At 41.0% G+C, this 22,900-nt stretch overlaps 1 pseudogene; it reads left to right on the forward strand.

Moving 5' to 3' along the window:
• LOC113890324 overlaps window positions 1-19,831 on the forward strand; it is a 39,934-nt pseudogene extending 20,103 nt beyond the window's left edge.
• Window positions 19,832-22,900: the final 3,069 nt, after the last annotated feature.

A 22,900-nucleotide genomic window follows, 5' to 3' on the forward strand; every position in this document is an offset into this window, starting at 1 on the left:
AAAGAGACATAGATGTAGTGAACAGTCTTTTGGACTCTGTGGGAGAGGGCGAGGGTGGGATGATATGGGAGAACGGCATTGAAACATGTAAAATATCATTTGTGAAACGAATCACCAGTCCAGGTTTGACGCATGATACAGGGTGTTTGGGGCTGGTGCACTGGAATGACCCAGAGGGATGGGATGGGGAGGGAGAAGGGAGGGGGGTTCAGGTTGGGTAGCACATGTACACTCATGGCGGATTCAAGTCAATGTATGGCAAACCAATACAATATTGTAATGTAAAATTAATTAATTTTTAAAAAAAAGAGCTCTGACATTCAGCTCAGATGTCAATGATGATTTGGGGCTTGAATTGAATGAATGGTGTCAATCTTGATTTGGGGCTGGATTGAGGCCATGCTAATGGTGCTTGGTGAATGAAATGTAGCTTTACCTTTATCATTGCTGTTACTTGGAAACCCCAGTGACCAGAGCATAAGCTCACAGAGGAAGTTTAGAATCCAATATTAGAGAAATGGGTACCAAGAAAAAGAAAGGCTGACATATGTGTATTATATATTGAGTGCTTCTCCTCTCCTATTTGAGTAAGATAATCTATCAGTTTAGAAATTGGTAAATACAGAATCATAAGGTAAACAATAGGACTAATTTTTGACATACATTTCACACAATGTATGTTCTTAGCCTACACAGGTAACTCCTTCATAGACAGGCTGTTTATGCACTAAAGAGTTCAGGGAAACTAATTGCTATGTCCTTCCAGTAAGAACTGTCTGGTTCCTAAATGCTCTTTCTCGTAACATCACACTCTTCATTCTTGAACTTACATGTATGTATGTCATGTTAAAATAAAAAGCTAGTTACTCAGATTATTTTAGCAGAGAGGATATTTGCTGGTACCTAAAAGCATTATTAATTTTGCATATTTAATCATTTATTCACTCTTTCAATAACTACTTAATGATAGATATGCCCAGAACCATCTTCTATGATGCTGTAAGACATAATATAAAATGATACAGGAGATGGATGAGGTCTCCAAGTTTCATTTAGGCTATCTTTACTATGGGATGGTATATGCTAAAGTGATCTCTTGATAGTATGTGTACACTTTTACCCTGATTTATAAAGATTTTCTTTATGTCCTGAGAATCACTTGTCTCCATAGGTTATCTTCCGAGAAATATCATAAATATCTTTATTTCTATGATTACATTACTTTAGAGCACACATGTCATTTCTAACATGGGAACTGCAATATCAGAAAAATATTTCTGACAATTTCTTGGATAAATCTATTACTCAAAAAACATCTAATAAGCAGTTGATTCACTACACAGCATGGAATGTTAAGGAAAGTAATCAGAAGTTTCTTCACTTGGAATGGATCCCTTCCCTGCCTCCTCAGAAGTACTTTCATCACTCTTGTTGTTGTTAGTCACTCAGTCATGTCCTAGTCTTTTGTGACCCTATGGATTACAGCCCACCAGGTTCTTCTCTTCATGGGATTTCCCAGGCAAGAACTGGAGTGGGTTGCCATTTCCCTCTCCTGGGAATCTTCCAGACCCAGGGATCACACCCTGGTCTCCTGCATTAGGAGGCAGATTCTTTACCACTGAACCACTTGGGAAGCCCTGCACTCTCAGCTCTGTGCAAGGAAAAAAAAAAATACGGAAGCGATTTTCCATTTCCTGAGTAGATTAGCATAAGATTGACTTGCATGATTTGATTAGTAAAGATTTATAGACACAAGAGATACCAAAATGCAAAGATCCCAGAAATGAAACACTTGAGCCTCCTCACCTGAAATTTGTCCATTCCACGGTTGCTTGTTTCTCACTACTATTGGCGAAGATCCCAGAATTCAGAACTCCAACATGCCCAGAAAGAATATCAGGAAGTTTTTTCCAAAAAGAAAATGCTTTGCCTTTGACTGGCCTTCAAGTGACAAAAAGCTATTACTCCATATTGAGGAAGTGCTAGATAACCAACTGGATGAGAATTTCCAGAAGAAATCAGAGGATTTCTGTTCATATATCTTACCCATGCAAAACCCAAGACCTTAAGAGAAGGAATCATTGTCAAGTGGGGAGGTGAGTCTCTTGCACTAGAGCATGTGTCTCTGTGATTCAGTGTGTGTGATGAACTTGTGATTGCACTCTGGGATTCTCAGTAATTGTATTTTCTTCTCCATGTAACTTGGAAAATGGATGCTCATGCCACATATGGAAATGCATGTTTCTTCACTAAAAGAAGCCTATGTACATGGTTTTTTTGCAGTCTATCAAATCTCTTGAAACTATTACAATAATGATATAAGTTAAAGATAGAAATCTTCATGGTGATGAGATGTCTGATGTGTTAGGTGTTTTGAGTGAGGATATGCAAAGTATTTTGTGAATTTACACTAAGAAGAAAATAAATAGTAGTCCATGAATCCATGTAGTTTTACCGAGAGACTGAGAAACAAATACAAATACATCTTATATACAGGGTTGGCCTCATGAACATGCCGCCTGGGCAGTCACACTGTGTCCTGTTCTGAGATGAGTCCTTCTTATTTTCATGTTTTGTGTCACTGTCCTGAAATTCTGATGACATTTTCATCAAGATGTTTTAATTTACAAATTATGTAAATTACTTACAAGTGCCATAAGTTCTTCTTATTTTATTGCAATGGGAAAAGTGTTCTGGGAGACCCTTGAGCATATTGTTTGAGATGATTTGTTCAATATTGTAATGTGATGAGTTGGAAAAACATAAAAGATAGAGTGCATAGGAGACACAGTGATTATATTTTAAAAAAGTGGATTCATACAATAAAAGGATGAGGATACAAGAATGAAGGAAATGAGAAGGATAAATAGAAGAAAATAAATCTTTAACTTCAAAAAATTTTATGATTTCTAGAATGCTGATCTGTAAAGCTGTTTTAAAAAATCAGGTGAGAATTCTCTCCCATTTCTAAATATCATGTATCTTTCAGTGTTGGGAACTCTGGTGGAGGCCTACATAGATGCCGTCAACAGTGGAGGAGTTCCCTGTTTGGAGAACGCAGTAAAAACTCTGGCTTAGCATGAGAACTCAGCAGCCGTGCAGATGGCAGTTGATCACTACAGTGAACCGATGACCCAGCGACTGAGCCTCCACACAGATACGCTCCAGGAGCTGCTGGAGGTTCATGAAGCCTGTGAGAGGGAAGGCATTGTCATCTTCTTGAGGGACTCCTTCAAGGATGACAAGCAGATATTTCAGAAAAAGCTCTCGGTAATGTGACCTAGAATATATCCTTCCTGATTCCTTTATTCCAGAATGATGCCTAGCCACCCCACTTTTGACCCCATGTTCCTGTGCTTCTTATCATAAAATAAGACTAGATTCTAGTGGGTGATATGGCTCTACAAGCTATACAGTCCATCCATTTTCTAAAAGTTGGGCTTTTTATTTTCTGTTGTAGTAAAGCAAATTACCCTGAGCTTGGCAAGTTGAAACACACGTCTAATAGTTTATCGTTCCTCAGGTCACATTCCCACTCAGGGTCCACGGGTATCTGCTCAGTGTACCATAGCCGAAAACAAGGTCAAGTGGGCTTGGTACTCACATGAAGACTCTGGGGAACACCCCTACCTCTTCAACAGCCATGGTGCACTGTTTCTTTCTTCAGTTTCTAATCTTTCTGATTACCTCTTCTTCCAGCAACGGAGAAGACTACATGTGAAGGGCTTGTGTGATTAGGTAATGCTCACTTGGGTCATCTCCATTTCTTAACTTAGCCTGTGCCATATAACATAGTCTAAACACAGCATCTATATTTGTCATATTCACAAGTATACAGACTATGCAGAGTGTAGACACCAGGGGAGAGAATGTTTGGAGATCGCAGTTCTACTTACCATTGGCAGCTTCAATGAAAGTTTGACTTTCAGTCTCCCTTGACCATCTTACAAGTTACAAAAATCTCTTAGTTCATATTGAGAAAGCAAGCCTGATTTTAATTTATAAGTACAAACAAAAAATTCTGTTTCTATATTTTCACACACTCCAGCTCTCAGGGAATCGAGAATTCATGAAGAGTTCAAAACTCCGATCAGTGTGTACTTAACTCATTAATGGGCAGTTGATTCGCTATGTATGTGTTTTAATCCATAGCACCCAGTGTGCAGAGGAATCCCTGTTTCCCATCACAATTAAACTTTTCATTTTTCATTGTTGGTGGATGGATCACAATTTGTTCTACTGCTGATAAAGGAACCACGTAGGGTTCATGCCTGCCAACCCCTTTACTGAACAGATGTTGAGGTTGAGTCCACTGGATTTAAGGGACTTCCCACAAGTCACACATAGAGGTGGTCAGAACTTGGACTAAAACTAGACTCCTGACTCCGTGTCTGTTATTCTGTGTCTCAATCCTATATTATCAGACTTCCTCCAAAAGAATCACAGCTGGACCTTCCCTTCTAACAGCTTCTTTCCATTGGATTTCTCCCCTTTCCCTGATAGGATTTCATGGAGAAAAAGAAGGAAGTTTTCTTGTTCTAAAATGAAGAGGCATCTGTCAATTACTGTTAGTCTGAGCTTAAGCACCTTTCAGAGCTTTTGATGAACAGTATTTCAGAAGGAATTTTCTTTGTTTCTGGAGGATACAATGCCTACTTAGAAGCAAAAGAAGAAAGTTGAACAGGATTATAACCTGGTGCCCCAGAAAGGAGTTTTTCAGTAAAATATTATGGAAAAATGCAAACAAACATTTTGGCCAACCCAGTATTACATTATAGATATGTTAAGGATAGACATATTCATGGTGATGAATCATTGAGTGGATAAGTGTTTCTAGTGAGGATACACAAGGTATTCTGTGAATTTACATGAATCAATAATAAGTAGTAGGTCAAGAATCCATGTAAACTCTTGAGAGTCTGAGAAAGAAGTCTAAATATAATCTTATGTAGTGCTGGCTTCATGCCCATGTCAATGGGGCAGTCACATAGTGCCCTGTGCTGAGATGGGGCTGCTTGCTTTAAAGTTTGTATCATGGTCTGGAAATTCTTGATGACATTTTTGCATGTGGCACTACATTTTCATTTGGAAATAGTGCTCACAAAATATGCAGTTTACTCACATATATATATATATATATATATATATATATATATATAAGTTCTTTGTATTTTATTACAATGGGAAAAGTGTCACAGGAGAACTTTGAACATACTGTTTGAGATGATTCAGTTAATACTGTATTGTGATGAAATGAGAACTATAAAATAGAGTGAATGGGAGACACAGTGATGTTAGTATAAGAAAGTTATAGAAGGTGGAGGATACAATGATGAGGATAAGGATGAAGGTGAGGAGAAGAAAGAGAACCTCAAATTCAATAAAACTTTAGTAATTTTAACAGTATTGATCTAAAGTTCATAAAATGAGGGAGAATGTTCTGTTTATTTTAAAAATATAATGTGTCATTCAGGGTTGGGGACTCTGGTGGAAGCCTACATAAATGCCATCAACAGTGGATCAGTTCCTTGTCTGGAGAACGCGGTGACAACTCTGGCCCAGCTAGAGAACTCAGCAGCCGTACAGAAGGCAGCTGGCCACTACAGTGAGCAGATGACCAAGCGACTGAGCCTCCCCACAGACACGCTCCAGGAGCTGCTGGAGGTGCACGCAGCCTGTGTGAAGGAAGCCATTGCAGTCTTCATGGAGCACTCCTTCAAGGATGAAAAGAAGGATTTCCAGAAGAAATTTCTGGTAATGTAGGCTAGAATATAGCCTTCCTGATACCTTTCTTCTAGAAATGTGCTAAGGCTCCTTCTTTTCACCTGTGGTTCACATGCTTCTCATTTGTAAAAGGAGTTTGGATTCCTGTGAAAGATAGGATTCTACAGGCTACATTCCATCCCTTTTTCTAAAAACTGGCCTCTTTATTTTCTACTGTAAACAAATTACCCTGTACTTAGCTGTTTAAAACAACACACATTTATTAGCTCAAAATTCTTCAGGTTAGATCCCAGCTCAGGGTGTACAGGTGATGTGCTCTGTGTACAACAAGATGAAGGGGGGAAAAGGCTCAAAGGGCTTAGTAATACTCCCAAGAATAAACAGCAGTTTGTCATAGGATAAGAAGAATTTGATTTGAGCCAAATGAGGACTAGCACCCTGAAGATACACATACAAGAAGCATTTGAATTGTGCTCCACTGGACTCCAAAATGGGGCGGGGGGGGGGGGGGGGGGGGGGCGGGTGGCAAAACCCTCAATATAGGCAAAACCCACAAAATTACCTGTAGTATTTGTTAAGAATTAAGACTGGAGTTGGAAAGAAGTAAAAGTGCTTTTTAAAGGATTGTTTGGAGTCTGAAACCATTGCGTATTTACAATGGGATCTTTGAGACCATAAGTTTACAACTTCCCATTGCTACTATAGCAAACACTGTTTTGGGAATGGATAGTGGCATCCTTGAGTGTGATTAAGTTCAGAAGATTCAAGTTCTCAGTGATCTAGAAACATGCCTGAAATCACATCTACAATGGCCACCAAGCTCAGTTTTGAATTCCTGCACAAGTTATTCCAATTTGATTTTTAAATGTATCCCTTTAATGATTGTACACAGAGCACACAGATGTAAATGTATGCTTGATAGTCCACAAACAGGTTATTGTATTTAGCATAAAGTTTAATTTAAATCATGTATAAGCCACACTGTCCTCCCCACGTGTAAATATGTGAATATATTTTTCTTCAGCACTCATATGGGCTCTGGATAACCACCCTGCTCCATCTTTGGGCCAGCAATGGTGCCCTGTATTCTTTGTTTCTAATCTCTCTGATTACCTCTTCTCCTACCAACAGGAGAAGACTACATGTTAAAGACTTATGTGATTAGGTAATGTCCACTTGGATCGTCTCTACTTTTTAAAGTATCTTATGCTACAGCACCCCACTCCAGTATTCTTGCCTGGAAAATCCCATGGATGGAGGAGCCTGGTAGGCTGCAGTCCATGAGGTCGCTAAGAGCTGGACACGACTGAGCGACTTCCCTTTGACTTTTCATGTTATGCATTGGAGAAGGACATGGCAACCACTCCAGTATTCTTGCCTGGAGAATCCCAGAGACGGGGGAGCCTGGTGGGCTGCCTTCTATGGGGTCACACAGAGTCAGACACAACTGAAGCGACTTAGCAGCAGCAGCAGCATGCTATATAACATAATCTAAACACTAATAGAGTTTTGCCAAGAGAACGCACTGGTCTTAGCAAACACCCTCTTCAAAAACACCAGAGACATGGACATCCCCAGATGGCCAACACTGAAATCAGATTGCTTATGTTCTTTGTAGCCAAAGATGAAGAAGCTCTATACAGTCAACAAAAACAAGACCGATAGCTGACTGTGGCACAGATCATGAACTCCTTATTGCCAAATTCACACTTAAATTGAAGAAAATGGGGAAAACCACCAAACAATTCAGTTCAGTTCAATTCAGTTCAGTTGCTTAGTCATGTCCGACTCTTTGCAACACCATGAACTGCAGCACACCAGGCCTCCCTGTCCATCACCAACTCCTGGGGCCCACACAATTTCATGGCCATCGAGTCTATGATGCCATCCAATCATCTCATCCTCTCTCATCCACTTCTTCTCCCTGCCCTCAATCTTTCCCAGCATCTTTTCAAATGAGTCAATTCTTCTCATCAGGTGGCCAAAGTATTGGAGTTTCAGCTTCAACATCAGACCCTCTAATGAACACCCAGGACTGATCTCCTTTAGGATGGACTGGTTAGTGCCGGAGCCAGCCGGCAAAGTCGATCAGGTCCCGAGAATGTGCACGGCGGGGCTAAGAATGAAACTAAAGCAAGAGACTACAAAGATGGGGTCGAGAGGTTCAGACACGTCACCACGAAGGGACGCAGTCTGACACCAACTTTATTCAACATCTCATATTTATACAGAAAAGCGTGAGAAAGACAAGACAGTTGACATTTTTTCTTGGTTGGCCTATACATCTTACAAACAGTCACAAGAAATCTTGAGAGCATGGGAATGGCGCCCTGTTATTATTTCTTACACCAGATAACATTTCTCTGTGCGTGAGAAGTTTGCACAGAACTCCAGGTGCCTGCAGTAAATAAGCGCCTAATCTCTGGGGTGGCGGGACAGAGAGCTATGTTTGCAAGCAAACCCTCAAGGACTGAGGCAGCTCCCAGAGCTCTGTCCTTTGGACAAAGGACCCCATTCTCACGGGCAGCTCCCCGCATCTCCCCCTTTCTTTTTATATAGGCGCACGCTTATGTTCCTTTAACCGCAGACCATTTCCATAGATGGAAGCCTTTATGATCCATAGATCATCAATCAGTTTTTTAATTAAACAAGGTGCAAGAAATAAAACAGTTAAAATTATTAAGAATAGTCCTCCCATGGCTGCTCCCAAGTACCAAATACTATTGACAGTAGGTACATGTTGAAAAAGTTCTTTAACAAAAGACTCAGCTCTTTTTGCAACATCCAAATCAGGTCTGGGTGCATTTTCAATGTTCATTATTTCCTGATGTAGATGCAGCAAATCTAAGGAAATATTTTCATTATGCCAAATACCTTCTAAATGAGCTTTCACCTTATCCCAAGCAGTTATACTACCATTATATTTTTTGGGAGTAACACAGATCCATCGAAAATCAGCATGACATTGTACTCGTAATCTCAACTTTATACTTTGAACCTCTTCACCTAAATATTTTACAACATCATAAAGGGCATTCAATCGATCCTCTAGCTTTTTGTCAATATCTTCTTGAGTCCCCAGGGCAACGGATGCATTTTGTGCCAGATTATTAACAAAAGTTGCAGTTTGCACTGATTGTGCCAAGGACAGGGCTGCAGTAATCGAGGAAGCAATAAGAGTTACCAAAGCTACAAATCCCAGAATTATTAACCCTATTCCTCTGCGATAACGCATTAAAGCACCCTCTACTTCTCTCCAAAGTTCAAGTCCCCTTTTATCATACCAAGACCCATTAATCTTTACAGGAACCATAACAAAAGCAGGCTGTCTTAAGACTAGAACCCTAGTTTGATTAGTAATTCCCCTAACACAGTTAGTCAAAGTACAATTGTTACAAGTTACATTATAATTTTGTAACCCAGGTTGTATTTTTACAGATCCTACTAGTAAAGCATAAGGGCGAGGCACACATGCACGAGGGTATCTCATGGCGAGATTTCACAAATGACCGTGTCTCACTTTCGATCCCACCCGAAGGTAGGAACCCTCACATCCAAGGGCGGCAGCTAGTTTCCAGATTTCTGTTTGGAACACTTTAGAGCCGCCCAAGTTCCAAATACGGGATGCAAAGTTCCTATTATCTTGAGCTCCAGGGTTTCGGGCCGAGTCTGGAGACCAGTCCCACAATGACTCATTTGTCCCAAATATGTTATAAACCGTAGCAGTTCCATCTCGACACGGTTTCCATGGTGCAGCAGTGACTCTTCCCCTTGTTCCAAAGTCGCAGAAAGGAATATCTAAAGGACCAGTTCCATTACGACGTTGAGGAATTCCAGACTCTTTCGTTACTCCAGGAATATACAGGCTCCAACCATTGTCATAATCAGCATATCTGGACTCCCCAACAAAAAGACATCCTGTTGAATTAAAATATCTAGACAGACAAATAGGTAAGCGATCAAACACTCCATGATAAGAGAAATTAACTTGATTAGGAATAATATGTTTATCTGAAAAACCACCCAAAGCCACAGTATCATTAGTGTATATGGGAATAGACCGACCCTCCCAGCCCACGGGTTGGAGACGGGGAGGATCGGGAAAATAAGCCCAGTAAGCACTTGAATATTCTTCAGAGTGTGCAGTGTTAATCTGATTTAAGATAATTAATAAGGTTATCAGGAAGCTTAAAGGCGATATCGGATCGCCCTGCACCGCAACACGATTCTGTGCCTCTCGCATCAATGCCTGAAGTTGTTGCCGAGATGGTAATTCATCATGCTCTTGAATTGTCAATCTCCTCATCTGGTTTGCTAGAGACTGTCTCCGCCGTGCGTACCAACCTTTCCGGCAGCCAGCGCGGCACTTTGGCATCCTGTGGGAAAACACAAACATGCCCTCATCCCCAGATTAGTACTGGATCTGGTCCATACCATTTTCCCACAAGTGGGTCTTTCCAAAAGACTTTAGGTCTTATTGTTTGTGCATCAAAGTTCCAAAATCGCTGTGCTGCTGAACGGCCACTTATATCCAATTGTAAAAATTTTAGAACAAATAAAGCATGGTTTAGAGAGTTGGAGGGGGTATTGGGATACAATTCCCCCTTCTTTAGTTTTTGCAATTGATGTTTGAGAGTTTGATGTGCCCGTTCAATAATTCCTTGACCTTGAGGATTATAAGGGATACCTGTTTTATGTGAGATAGACAATTGCGTACAAAATAATTGAAAATTTTTTCCAGTGTATCCTGGACCATTGTATGTTTTTATGGTTTTAGGGGTTCCCATAACAGCAAAACATTTAATGCAATGAGCTATACAATGTTTGCTAGCTTCTCCGGATTGGAGAGAGGCATGTAAAAAGCCGGAGAAGGTGTCAATAGTAACATGAACAAATTTTTGTTTACCAAATTCAGGAATATGGGTAACATCCATTTGCCATATATCGTTTGGCAACAATCCTCGAGGATTAACTCCATAGTGGGGGACGCTAAAAAATTGAGGACATGTTTGACATTGCTTAACAATCTGTCTGGCAGCTTCTCGAGTAATGCCAAATTGAAGTCTTAAGCTATTGCTGTTTTGATGGTGTAAGCTGTGGGAAGTTTTTGCCATTTGTTCCAGTGAAGGAAATATCATACGTGTAGCTTCATCAGCCAAAGCATTGCTTCGTGCTAAAGGTCCAGGAAGTCCAGAGTGAGCACGAATATGACCAAAATAGCATTTATTAACTCTGGAGCAAATTAAATGTTGTATATCACGAAAAAGAGTTTGGATAGTAGAATTCAGGGTACCAATAAATGGAACAGTCTCAATAGTGTTTAAGGCTCTTATGATATATTGACTGTCAGAATATAAATTAAATGGAGCAGAAATTTGTAATAAAGCCTGAAAAACGGCAAATAGTTCTACTTCTTGAGCAGACTTATAATTAGTATGCCAGGTAGTAGTATTGTCCTATATAATCAAACTAGCTATTCCATTAGAAGAGCCATCAGTAAATACAGTTAGGGCGTCGGCAAGGGGCTGAGAAACAATGATTTTTGGGAAGAGAAATTGGTGATAATGAGCAAATTGCAAAATTTTATCTGAGGGATAATGATTATCAAGCCGTCCACTAAAACCAGCTAAGGCAATAACCCAATTGTCGCTAAACTGAAACAGCCAGTCCTGCTGAATTTTAGAAAATGGAACACATATAAAATGTGGGTCTCTTCCTAGATATACAGTGGATTCTGACCGCCCAAGAGCTATTAGGGCAGCAACCAAATCATAATAGGGGGTTAATACCCGAGAGGGAGAGGCAGGCAAGTGAAGCCATCTTAAAGGCAATCCTTGGAATAAGACTGCTGTAGGAGCATGTTTAGTAGGAAGAATATATAAACCCCATTCTTGAGTATAGTCACAATAAGTAGCTTGTTGTTTAGACAGGGCCTGTTCAACTTTATCTAAGGCTTGCCTTCCCTCCAGAGTCAGAGTTCGGGGGGAAGTTGGATCAGGATCACCCTTCAGAATATCAAAAAGAGGCTTCATTTCCCCTGTAGTTAGCTTCAAGTAAGGTCTTATCCAATTAATATCTCCTAACAGTTTTTGGAAATCATTCAAGGTAACCAAATTATCTTTACGAATTTCTATCTTCTGAGCTCGAAACCATTCTTTTTCCAGAAAAAACCCCAAATAAGAATAGGGGGGGAAGCGTTGCACCTTTTCTGTTGCAATAATCAAACCATAATCCTGTAATGCAGTTTGCATATAAGCGAATGTTCTTAATAGCAACTCCTCATCTTCATATGCCAAAAGAATATCATCCATATAATGAATAATATATACTTGGGAGTACAAGGACCTAGTGGTTTTTAAAGCTTGAGCAACAAATTTCTGACAGAGAGTAGGACTATTAGCCATTCCCTGAGGTAAAACTTGCCACTGATATCTTTTCATAGGTTCTTTATAATTTGTAGAAGGGACACTAAAAGCAAATCTTTGACAGTCATTAGTGGCAAGGGGAATAGTATAAAAGCAGTCTTTTAAGTCAATAATAATTTTGTAAGTATCTTTTGGAATGGCCATGGGGGTAGGCAACCCCGGCTGAAGGGGGCCCATCAATTCCATTGTTTCATTAACCTTTCGTAAATCTTGTAATAGCCTCCATTTACCTGTTTTCTTTTTAATGACAAAAATAGGTGAATTCCAAGGTGAATTTGAGGGGGTAATATGGCCGAGAGCAAGCTGTTCCTGCACAAGCTGATTGGCGGCCGTGATTTTTTCTATTGATAGGGGCCACTGATCAACCCATACTGGATCATCAGACTTCCATTTTATCGGATCAGCATGGATTGCAGGACGATCAATGACCCCTCCTAAAAACATCCTATACCTTTCTATCATTCTTAACTGCAGGGATCAGGGGTTGTAAAGGCCCTTGTGAATTTATCCCCAACCCCTGATGGGGCAAAAGGCCTTGGTCTAACAATTGATTACTAATTTTTTTATCTGGACTATAAAGATATACCCCCATATTCATCATAACATCTCTCCCCCATAGATTAACCAGCAGTCCTGGCAAAACATAAGGTTGAAAATGTCCTTCATGTCCTTCTTTGTCCCTCCATTTTAAAAAGGTTGAACTCTGTTCTGGGTCATGTGATTGCCCAATGCCTTGCAAAGTAGAAATTACAACCTGCTTAGGCCATTCATCAGGCCAATGTTTTTGAGATATAACAGAAACATCTGCACCAGTATCCAAAATACCTTTAAAAGGGCTTTTCTTGAATATACAGTAGAAGCTCAGGGCGTTGCTTATTAATGGCCTGAATCCAATAAGTGTCTGAAGACCCGAAACCTCGGGATCCTCGTTCTTGCCTAATGGCTTTTCCAACTGGAATTATAGGAAGTAGAATTAATTGAGCAACACCTTGACCAGATTGTATTACTGTTATGCCCTGTGGTGAATGGGCCATGCTTTTTATTTCACCCATATAATCAGAGTCTATGACGCCAGGGGCTACTAATAAACCTTTCATCATAGTACTGCTTCTCCCCAGTAGGAGGCCCACAGTGTTCTTCAGAAGAGGGCCAAAAATTCCAGTTGGCAAAGACTGCATGCCCATTTCTGGAGTTAATACTGTGTAGGAGGAGGAACTGAGGTCCAATCCTGCACTCCCTGCAGTTGCTCTGAACAACTCGGTAACAGTTCTGCGTTTTGGCCTTGAAGCGTCTCCAATTTGGTCAGATTTTGCATCGCCCCATAACATTGTTTCGGGGCCTGGGGCTGGCCCCTCACCCAGTTTCCCGAGACCGGAGGAAGTGGCTTTCCCTGTAAGTCAGTTTTAGAACGGCAATCCCTTGCCCAGTGTCTGCCTTTCTTACACCTAGGACAAAGGTTAGGGGTTTGAGCAGGTCTCCGGGCCTGCTTCTGCTGGCAGTGGGTGGCCCGATGACCCATTTGGCCACAAGAAAAGCAGCCAGAGCCAGGGATTTGAAGCCGACCACTAGTTTTATCCCGCTTTTGTTGTTGATACAGTACTTCTTTGACTGTCTTTCCTTGTAATGCCGTGGCCAAAGTTATGCCTTGAACGTATGAAGGGCCGATATCAGCACAAATCCGTATATAGTCAGATAAGCCTCCCTTTTTCCTGTAAGGTCTCAGGGCAGCTTGACAAGCCGAATTGGCGTTCTCATAAGCAAGCTGTTTAGTCAACACCATCCCCGCCTGCTCATCCCCTATCATTTTACCAATTGTCTCAAGCAGGTGGGCAACAAAATCCTGATATGGCTCATCTGGCCTCTGGCGAATTTTAGATAAATCTTCAGTCTTTTTATCATAATTTTGAAGCTTTTTCCATGCTTGTAGAGCCGCAGCACTAATCTGAGGGTAGGCTCCAGGTAAATAATTAAGTTGACTATTAGTGTTTCGATATTCTCCCTCTCCCACCATCATTTCATAAGTGGTGTTCAGTCCCTGTCGCCGATTGATATCGGCTGTGATCCCACATTGCTCAGCAAAGTCAGATTTCCATAGTAAATAATCTCCTCCAGATAAACAAGCTCGAGCAACCTGTTTCCAATCATTAGGTGGCAGATTTTGATTTCCTAAAGCCTCTATAATAGCCTGAGTAAACAGCGCAGTCGGGCCATATTGTGCACAAGCCATTTTTAACTCTTTCAGTTGCTTAAAGGGCAGCGGCTCATAATACCGCTGCTGTTGAGCATTTTCAAACACTGGATAGATTCCTGAAAACCCGGGAATATGTTCTCCTTCTTCATTAGCTCCCTTAATTGCTTGTTGAAGAGGAGATAATAATATCTCACTTTTAATTTTTATGTTTTCACCGGGCAAAGAAGCAGGGATAGATATAAGCTCTCGCGGTTCTACGAAAGGCGGAGGTGGATCGAGTCCAGCAAGAACCGAGGGAGGATATGCTGGAGGCGCAGGCTGGCTGGAGTGGGAGTCTCCCTGTGCATCCTTTTTTACTGCTATAACAATCTTCTGAATTAAATTCTCCAGCTGTTCTTCAGAAAGCCCTGAATGCTTTAATTCCCCTTTTCCCGGGGTGGGGATTCCATGTTAACCATCATCTCCCAAGGCATATCCTCTCTATGGTACTGAGCTGCTTGTTCATTTAACTCTTTCTGTTCATCAGAGCTTAACACATCATCACTCCCTCCAACCTTATAAGCTGTTCCCTCAGGCACAGCATAAAGCGGCTCAGGTGGAGGGGCAGAAGGCTCTGTAACTTCAGGTCCTGTGGAATCCCTGAGAGCCGTTTGAATTTTATGTCCCTCATGTTCAGGATCCAGGCAGTCTCTTATGAGAGTCCACAAAGAAAAAGCATCCACAGGAACACGATTGGGACCATGTAAGGAATAATATGTCTGCAATTGTTTTCCTACCTTTTTCCAAGTTTCCAGACTAACTGTTCCTTCCTCTGGAAACCAAGGACAAACCTCTTCTATAAAAAGTAAAAACTTTTCTAGCTGTAACTTATTTACATGAATTCCCCTACCTTTTAACATAGTTTTCAACATATGTACAAATAACTGGCGGCTATTGCCTTGTCCCATGATTTATTACTCTCGACAATCACCCTCCCTGCCCTTTACTTTTAATTACTTAGGAATTCCTCTTCACTTGCCTCAATCTTGGCGGGCAGCGGCCGTCATCGCACTCCGATTGTCGAGTCCCTGTTCGGGTGCCACCTGCCGGAGCCAGCCAGCAAAGTCGATCAGGTCCCGAGAACGTGCACGGCGGGGCTAAGAAAGAAACTAAAGCAAGAGACTACAAAGATGGGGTCGAGAGGTTCAGACACGTCACCACGAAGGGACGCAGTCTGACACCAACTTTATTCAACATCTCATATTTATACAGAAAAGCGTGAGAAAGACAAGACAGTTGACATTTTTTCTTGGTTGGCCTATACATCTTACAAACAGTCACAAGAAATCTTGAGAGCATGGGAATGGCGCCCTGTTATTATTTCTTACACCAGATAACATTTCTCTGTGCGTGAGAAGTTTGCACAGAACTCCAGGTGCCTGCAGTAAATAAGCGCCTAATCTCTGGGGTGGCGGGACAGAGAGCTATGTTTGCAAGCAAACCCTCAAGGACTGAGGCAGCTCCCAGAGCTGTGTCCTTCGGACAAAGGACCCCGTTCTCACGGGCAGCTCCCCGCAGGTTAGATCTCCTTGCAGTCCAAGGGACTCTCAAGAGTCTTCTCCAACACCACAGTTCAAACACATCAATTATTCAGTGCTCAGCTTTCTTCATAGTCCAACTCTCACATCCATACATGACCACTGGAAAAACCATAGCCTTGACTAGACTGACCTTTGTCGGCAAAGTAATATCTCTGCTTTTTAATATGCTGTTTAGATTGGTCATAACTTTCCTTCAAGGAGCAAGCGTCTTTTAATTTCATGGCTGCAATCACAATCTGCAGTGATTGTAGAGTCCAGAAAAATACAGTCAGTCACTCTTTCCACTATTTCCCCATCTATTTGTCATGAAGTGATGGGACAAGACACCATGATCTTAGTTTTCTGAATGTTGAGCTTTACGCCAACTTTTTCACTCTCCTCTTTCACTTTCATCAAGAGGCTCTTTAGTTCCTCTTCACTTTCTGCCATATGGGTGGTGTCATCTGCATACCTGAGGTTATAATATTTCTCCCAGCAATCTTGATTCCAGCTTGTGCTTCCTTTAGCCCAGCATTTCTCATGATGTACTCTGCATTTAAGTTAAATAAGCACAGTGACAATATACAACCTTGACATACTTCTTTTCCTATTTGGAACCCGTCTGTTTTTCCATGGCCAGTTCTAACTGTTGCTTCCTGAACTGCATACAGGCTTCTCAAGAGGCAGGTCAAGGGGTCTGGTAGTCCCATCTCTTTCAGTATTTTCCACAGTTTATTGTGATCCACACAGTCAAAGGCTTTGGCATAGTCAATAAAGCAGAAATAGATGTTTTTCTGGAACTCTCTTCCTTTTTCGATGATCGAGCAGATGTTGGCAATTTGATCTCTCATTTCTCTGCCTTTTCTAACATCATTCAGGTATGACCTAAGTCATATCCCTTATGATTATACAGTGGAAGTGACAAATAGATTTAAGGGACTAGATCTGATAGACAGAGTGCCTGATGAACTATGGACAGAGGTTTGCAACACTGTACAGGAGACAGGGATCAAAACCATCCCCAGGAAAAGAAAATGCAAAAAAGCAAAATGGCTGTCTGAGGAGGCCCTACAATTAGCTGTGAGAGGAAGAAAAGCGAGAAGCAAAGGAGAAAAAGAAAGATACACCCATTTGAATGCAGAGTTGCAAAGAATAGAAAGGAGAGATAAGAAGCCCTTTCTCAGCAATCAATGCAAAGAAATAGAGGAAAACAACAGAATGGGAAAGACTAGAGATCTCTTCAAAAAAACAATTAGAGATACCAAAGGAACATTTCATGCAAAGATGGGCTCAATAAAGGACAGAAAATGTATGGACCTAACAGAAGCAGAAGATATTAAGAAGAGGTGGCAAGAATACACAGAAGAACTGTACAAAAAACATCTTCATGACCCAGATAATCATGATGGTGTGATCACTCACCTAGAGCCAGACATCCTGGAATGTGAAGTCAAGTGGGCCTTAGGAAGCATCACTATGAACAAAGCTAGTGGAGGTTATGGAATTCCAGTTGAGCTATTTCAAATCCTAAAAGATGATGCTGTGAAAGTGCTGCATTCAATATGTCAGCACATTTGGAAAACTCAGCAGTGGCCACAGGACTGGAAAAAGTCAGTTTTCATTTCAATTCCAAAGAAAAGAAATGTCAAAGAATGCTTAAACTACCACACAATTGCACTCATCTCACACACTAGTAAAGTAATGCTCAAAATTCTCCAAGCCAGGCTTCAACAATCCTTGAACCATGAACTTTCAGCTGTTCAAGCTGGATTTAGAAAAGGCAGAGGAACCAGAGATCAAATTGCCAACATCTGCTGGATCATCGAAAAAGGAAGAGAGTTCCAGAAAAACATCTATTTCTGCTTTATTGACTATGCCAAAGCCTTTGACTGTGTGGATCACAATAAACTGTGAGAAATTCTGAAAGATATGGGTATACCAGATCACTTGACCTGCCTCTTGAGAAACCTTTAGGTCAGGAAGCAACAGTTAGAACTGGCCATGGAAAAATGACTGGTTCCAAATAGGAAAAGAGTACACCAAGGCTGTATATTGTCACCCTGCTCATTTAACGTCTATGCAGAGTACATCATGAGAAATGCTGGGCTGGAGGAAGCACAAGCTGGAATCAAGATTTCTGGGAGAAATATCAATAACCTCAGATATGCATATGACACCACCCTTAAGGCAGAAAGTGAAGAGGAACTAAAGAGCCCCTTGATGAAAGTAAAAGAGGAGAGCAAAAAAGTTGGCTTAAAGCTCAACATTCAGAAAACTAAGATCATGGCGTCCATTCCCATCACCTCATGTCAAATAGATGGGGAAACAGTGGAAAGAGAGACAGACTTTATTTTGGAGGGCTCCAAAATCACTGCAGATGGTGATTGCAGCCATTAAATTAAAAGACGCTTACTCATTGGAAGGAAAGTTATGACCAACCTAGATAGCATATTCAAAAGCAGAGACATTACTTTGCCGACAGGGGTCTGTCTAGTCAAGGCTATGGTTTTTCCAGTGGTCATGTATGGATGTGAGAGTTGGACTATAAAGAAAGCTGAGCACAGAAGAATTGATGCTTTTGAACTGTGGTGTTGGAGAAGACTCTTGAGAGTCCCTTGGACTGCAAGGAGATCCAACCAGTCCATCCTAAAGATCAGTCCTGGTTGTCCATTAGAGGGTCTGATGTTGAAGCTGAAACTCCAATACTTTAGCCACCTGATGAGAAGAGCTGACTCATTTGAAAAGACCCTGATGCTGGGAAAGATTCAGGGCAGGAGGAGAAAGGGATGACAGAGGGTGAGAGGGTTGGATGGTATCATCAACTCAATGGACATGAGTTTGGGTGGGTGGTGTTTCAAAGGGAGGCCTGGCATGCTGCAGCTCATGGGGTCTGAAAGAGTCGGACATGACTGAGCAACTCAACAGAACTAAAACATATGTTTAATGTTCAACTTACTCACAGGTCCAGTAATGTGCATACCGGGGAGAGAATTCTTGGTGGTCATAATTCTGCCTACAATGGCATATTCACAGAAACTTTGTCTTTTAGTCTACATTTGTCCATCCTTACAGTTAAAAAATCTCTTAGAGGAAAATCAGATCAATTATAGTTTAGAAGTACAAAAGTGAAAAATAAAGTTCTTATATTTTCATACACTCAACCCCTCAATGAAGCAACAATCCAGAAAGAGTTCAAAATTCTGTTGTGTATACTTAACTCATTAAGTTAGGCAATTGATTAGGTATGTATTAATATATATATATATCTATATATATATCTTTATCTATAGCACCTAGGTTGCATAGGAAGCCTTACTTCAAGTCATAATTGAGCTTTCCATTTTTCTTGGTTGATGGGTGGATCACAATTAATCCTATTACTGTTAAAGAACAATGGAATTCACAGCAGCCAATCCATCAGTTCACAGGTATTGAGACTAAGCCAACAGAGTTTAGAGACTTCCTATAAGTCACACAAAAAGTTGGTCAGATCTAGAACTAAAACTAGTCTCCTGACTCTGTATCTATTATTCTGTTTCTCATGTGCCCTGATGTTGTGCGACTGCTTCCTTCAAGAGGATCACAGTTGGACCTTCTCTTCTAACAGTTTCTTTCTACTGAATTTCTCTTCATTTCCTTGACAGGTCAATATCAAGAAAAAGAAAGAAGATTGCTTGCTGCAAGATGAAGAAGCATCTGTCAAGTATTGTCAGGCTGAGCTTAAGAAGCTTTCAGACCCCTTGATGAAGAGTATTTCAGAAGGAACTTTCTCTTTCCCTGGAGGACACCATCGCTACTTAGAAGCAAGGAACAGGTTTAAAGAGAGCTATAAACTCATTCCCAGGAAAGGACTTAAGGTGAGGAGTAAGGGGATTGGGAAAGAACAGAAGATTGGAGTCAAACGGTCTTTGCTAGTTCTTTTGAAATTCTAAGGCCATAGCACCATTTTTGTAGAGAAAGCAGAGCATGGTGGTATTGCTACACTTTTAGCTTTTATATCCACAATTGCCAGCTGCTTGGAGATCCAGGTTCAATCCCAGGGTTGGGAAGATCCCCTGGAGGAGGAAATGGCAACCCACTCCAGTATTCTTGCCTGGACAATTCCATGGATACAAGAGCCTCATGGGATACATACAGTCCATGGGCTCACACAGAGTCAGACATTATAACGTGACTAACACTTTCACTGTCTTTAAATAAACTAGAAATACTTCTTCCCAAAGACAGGATCTATTATCAAGAATCTAGATGAAATAGAACATTCCTTTCAATTAGCAAACACTGTAATAGGTTTTGAAAAAACACTAAATCAAAAAGATACCAGCATCCCAATGTTCATAGCAACATTACTTACAATAGCCAAGACATGGAAGCAACATAAGTGTCCATCAACAGATGAATGGATAAAGGAGATGTGGAGTGTGCATATCCAGGAATGCTACTCAGTTATTAAAAATAATGAAATTTTGCCATTTGTGGCAACCTGGATGGACTTGGAGGGCATTATTCTCAAAGAAATTTCAGACAGAGAAAGACAGATACTGTATGATATCACTTACATGTGAAATCCAAAAAATACAACAGACTAGTTATAACTGAAAAGGAGAAGACTCACAGATATAGAGAACAAATTAGTGGTTACTAACATGGAGTGGGGGAAATATAGGAGTGAGGGTGGGAGGTACAAGTGACTGGGTGTAAGATAGGTTACAAAGATATATTGTAAAATACAGGAAATATAGCCAATATTTTGTATTAACTATAAATAGAGTATAACCTTTAAAAATTGTGTAAAAAATAAAATAATAAAAAATTTAAATGAGTACCCCCAAAATGGACTTTCTGCAAAGTGTAGGGAAAATTAAAGAAAAGTTGTTGTTCTCAAGAAGCTTATGATCTTACCTGCTACTGCTACTGCTACTGCTAAGTCACTTCAGTCATGCCCAACTCTGTGTTACCCCGTAGACAGCAGCACACCAGGCTCCCCTGTCCCTGGGATTCTCCAGGCAAGAACAGTGGAGTGGGTTGCCATTTCCTTCTCCAAAGCACGAAAGTGAAAAGTGAAAGTGAAGTCGCTCAGTAGTGTCTGACTCCTAGTGACCCCATGGACTGCAGCCTACCAGGCTCCTCTATCCATGTGATTTGCCAGGCAAGAGTACCAGAGTAGGTTGCCATTGCCTTCTCCTGATCTTACCTGAGGATACATAAATAGCCATTGGATATGGTGGCACACACTGATAGAGATAGTGACAGGGACGATTGTAGTGGTAGTGATGATGACTGACATATGTTGAGCACTCACTACTTCAAGTGTACTTTAGGTGTTTTGGTTAGACCATCGATTTAGTCCTCAGAATAATATAGATTAGATATCATTACAAAATTGATAAGTATGACATAAGGAAAAGGAACTCAGTTACCTAATGTCACATATCTATCAAGTGGTAGTGCTGATAGGGTAGCTGTTAGGTTCTTGGCAGCCATTCAGAACTCAGAATAAAGCATAAGAAAACTTCCTGGAGAAGGAGGCAAAAGCTACACGTTGAAATGTCAATAAATGATAATTTAATAAAGAAAGGGTAGGTGAGCATGAGTCAGCAGGAAAGCAATGTGCAGCTAGAGCGGTTGCAAACAGTGGAGGATGGGTGCTTTTACAGCTGCACATAATTCTGGCATCTATAACCATTGTGGGGTCTGAAGAATGGTGAAGAAGTTACAGGGTCAGATCTGGAGGGTCGTTGCTGTTGTTCAGTCACTAAGTCATGTCTGACTCTTTGTAATCACATGGACTACAGCATGCCAGGCTTCTCTGTCCACCATATCCTTGAGTTTGCACAAATTTATGTCCACTGAGTCAGCAATGCTATCTAAACATCTCATCTTCTGTTGCCCACTTCTCCTTCTGCCTTCAGTCTTTCCCAGCATCAGGGTCCTTTTCAGTGGGTCAGCTCTCTACATCACGTTGCCAAAGTATTAGAGCTTCAGCTGCAGCATCAGTCCTTCCAATGAATATTCAGGGCTGATTTCCTTTAGGATTGACTAGTAACAACAACAACAGTGCTTTTATTCTGCTCCCAAGAAAACAAGGTCTGCAAAGACACATATATGCCCTTAGGACTTGTTCAGTTCAGTTCAGTCACTCAGTCGTGTCCGACTCTTTGCGACCCCATGAATCACAGCATGCCAGGCCTCCCTGTCCATCCATCACCAACTCCCAGAGTTCACTCAGACTCATGGCCAAGGAGTCAGTGATGCCATCCAGCCATCTCATCCTCTGTCATCCCCTTCTCCTCCTGCCCCCAATCCCTCCCAGCATCAGAGTCTTTTCCAATGAGTCAACTCTTCGCATGAGGTGGCCAAAGTACTGGAGTTTCAGCTTTAGCATCAGTCCTTCCAAAGAAATCCCAAGGCTGGATCGCCTTCAGAATGGACTGGTTGGATCTCCTTGCAGTCCAAGGGACTCTCAGGAGTCTTCTCCAACACCACAGTTCAAAGGCATCAATTCTTTGGCGCTCAGCTTTCTTCACAGTCCAACTCTCATATCCATACATGACCACTGGAAAAACCATAGCCTTGACTAGAAGGACCTTTGTTGGCAAAGTAATGTCTCTGCTTTTGAGTATGCTATCTAGGTTGGTCATAACTTTCCTTCCAGGGAGTAAGCGTCTTTTAATTTCATGGCTGCAGTCACCATCTGCAGTGATTTTGGAGCCCCGAAAAACAAAGTCTGACACTGTTTCCACTGTTTCCTCATTACTGAATTTAGGGCTTAGAAATAATTAAAATAGTTAGAAGTTAAAGATTTAAGGAATGTTGTAATGTTAGCATATTTTACTATAGCTTATAGAGGTTAGGAATTTTAGAGATACTATAGATAGAACATTTTTTAAGAGATAGTGAGCTCAGGATGTTAGGGGCAAACAGGATTTAGAAAGATAAGAAATAAACTGAGGAATGTAGCATGAGTTACAATGTAATCACAATACTTTTGATAGGAGGAT

This window comes from Bos indicus x Bos taurus, chromosome 3, assembly GCF_003369695.1.
Source record: "Bos indicus x Bos taurus breed Angus x Brahman F1 hybrid chromosome 3, Bos_hybrid_MaternalHap_v2.0, whole genome shotgun sequence".
Lineage (NCBI taxonomy): Eukaryota > Metazoa > Chordata > Mammalia > Artiodactyla > Bovidae > Bos > Bos indicus x Bos taurus.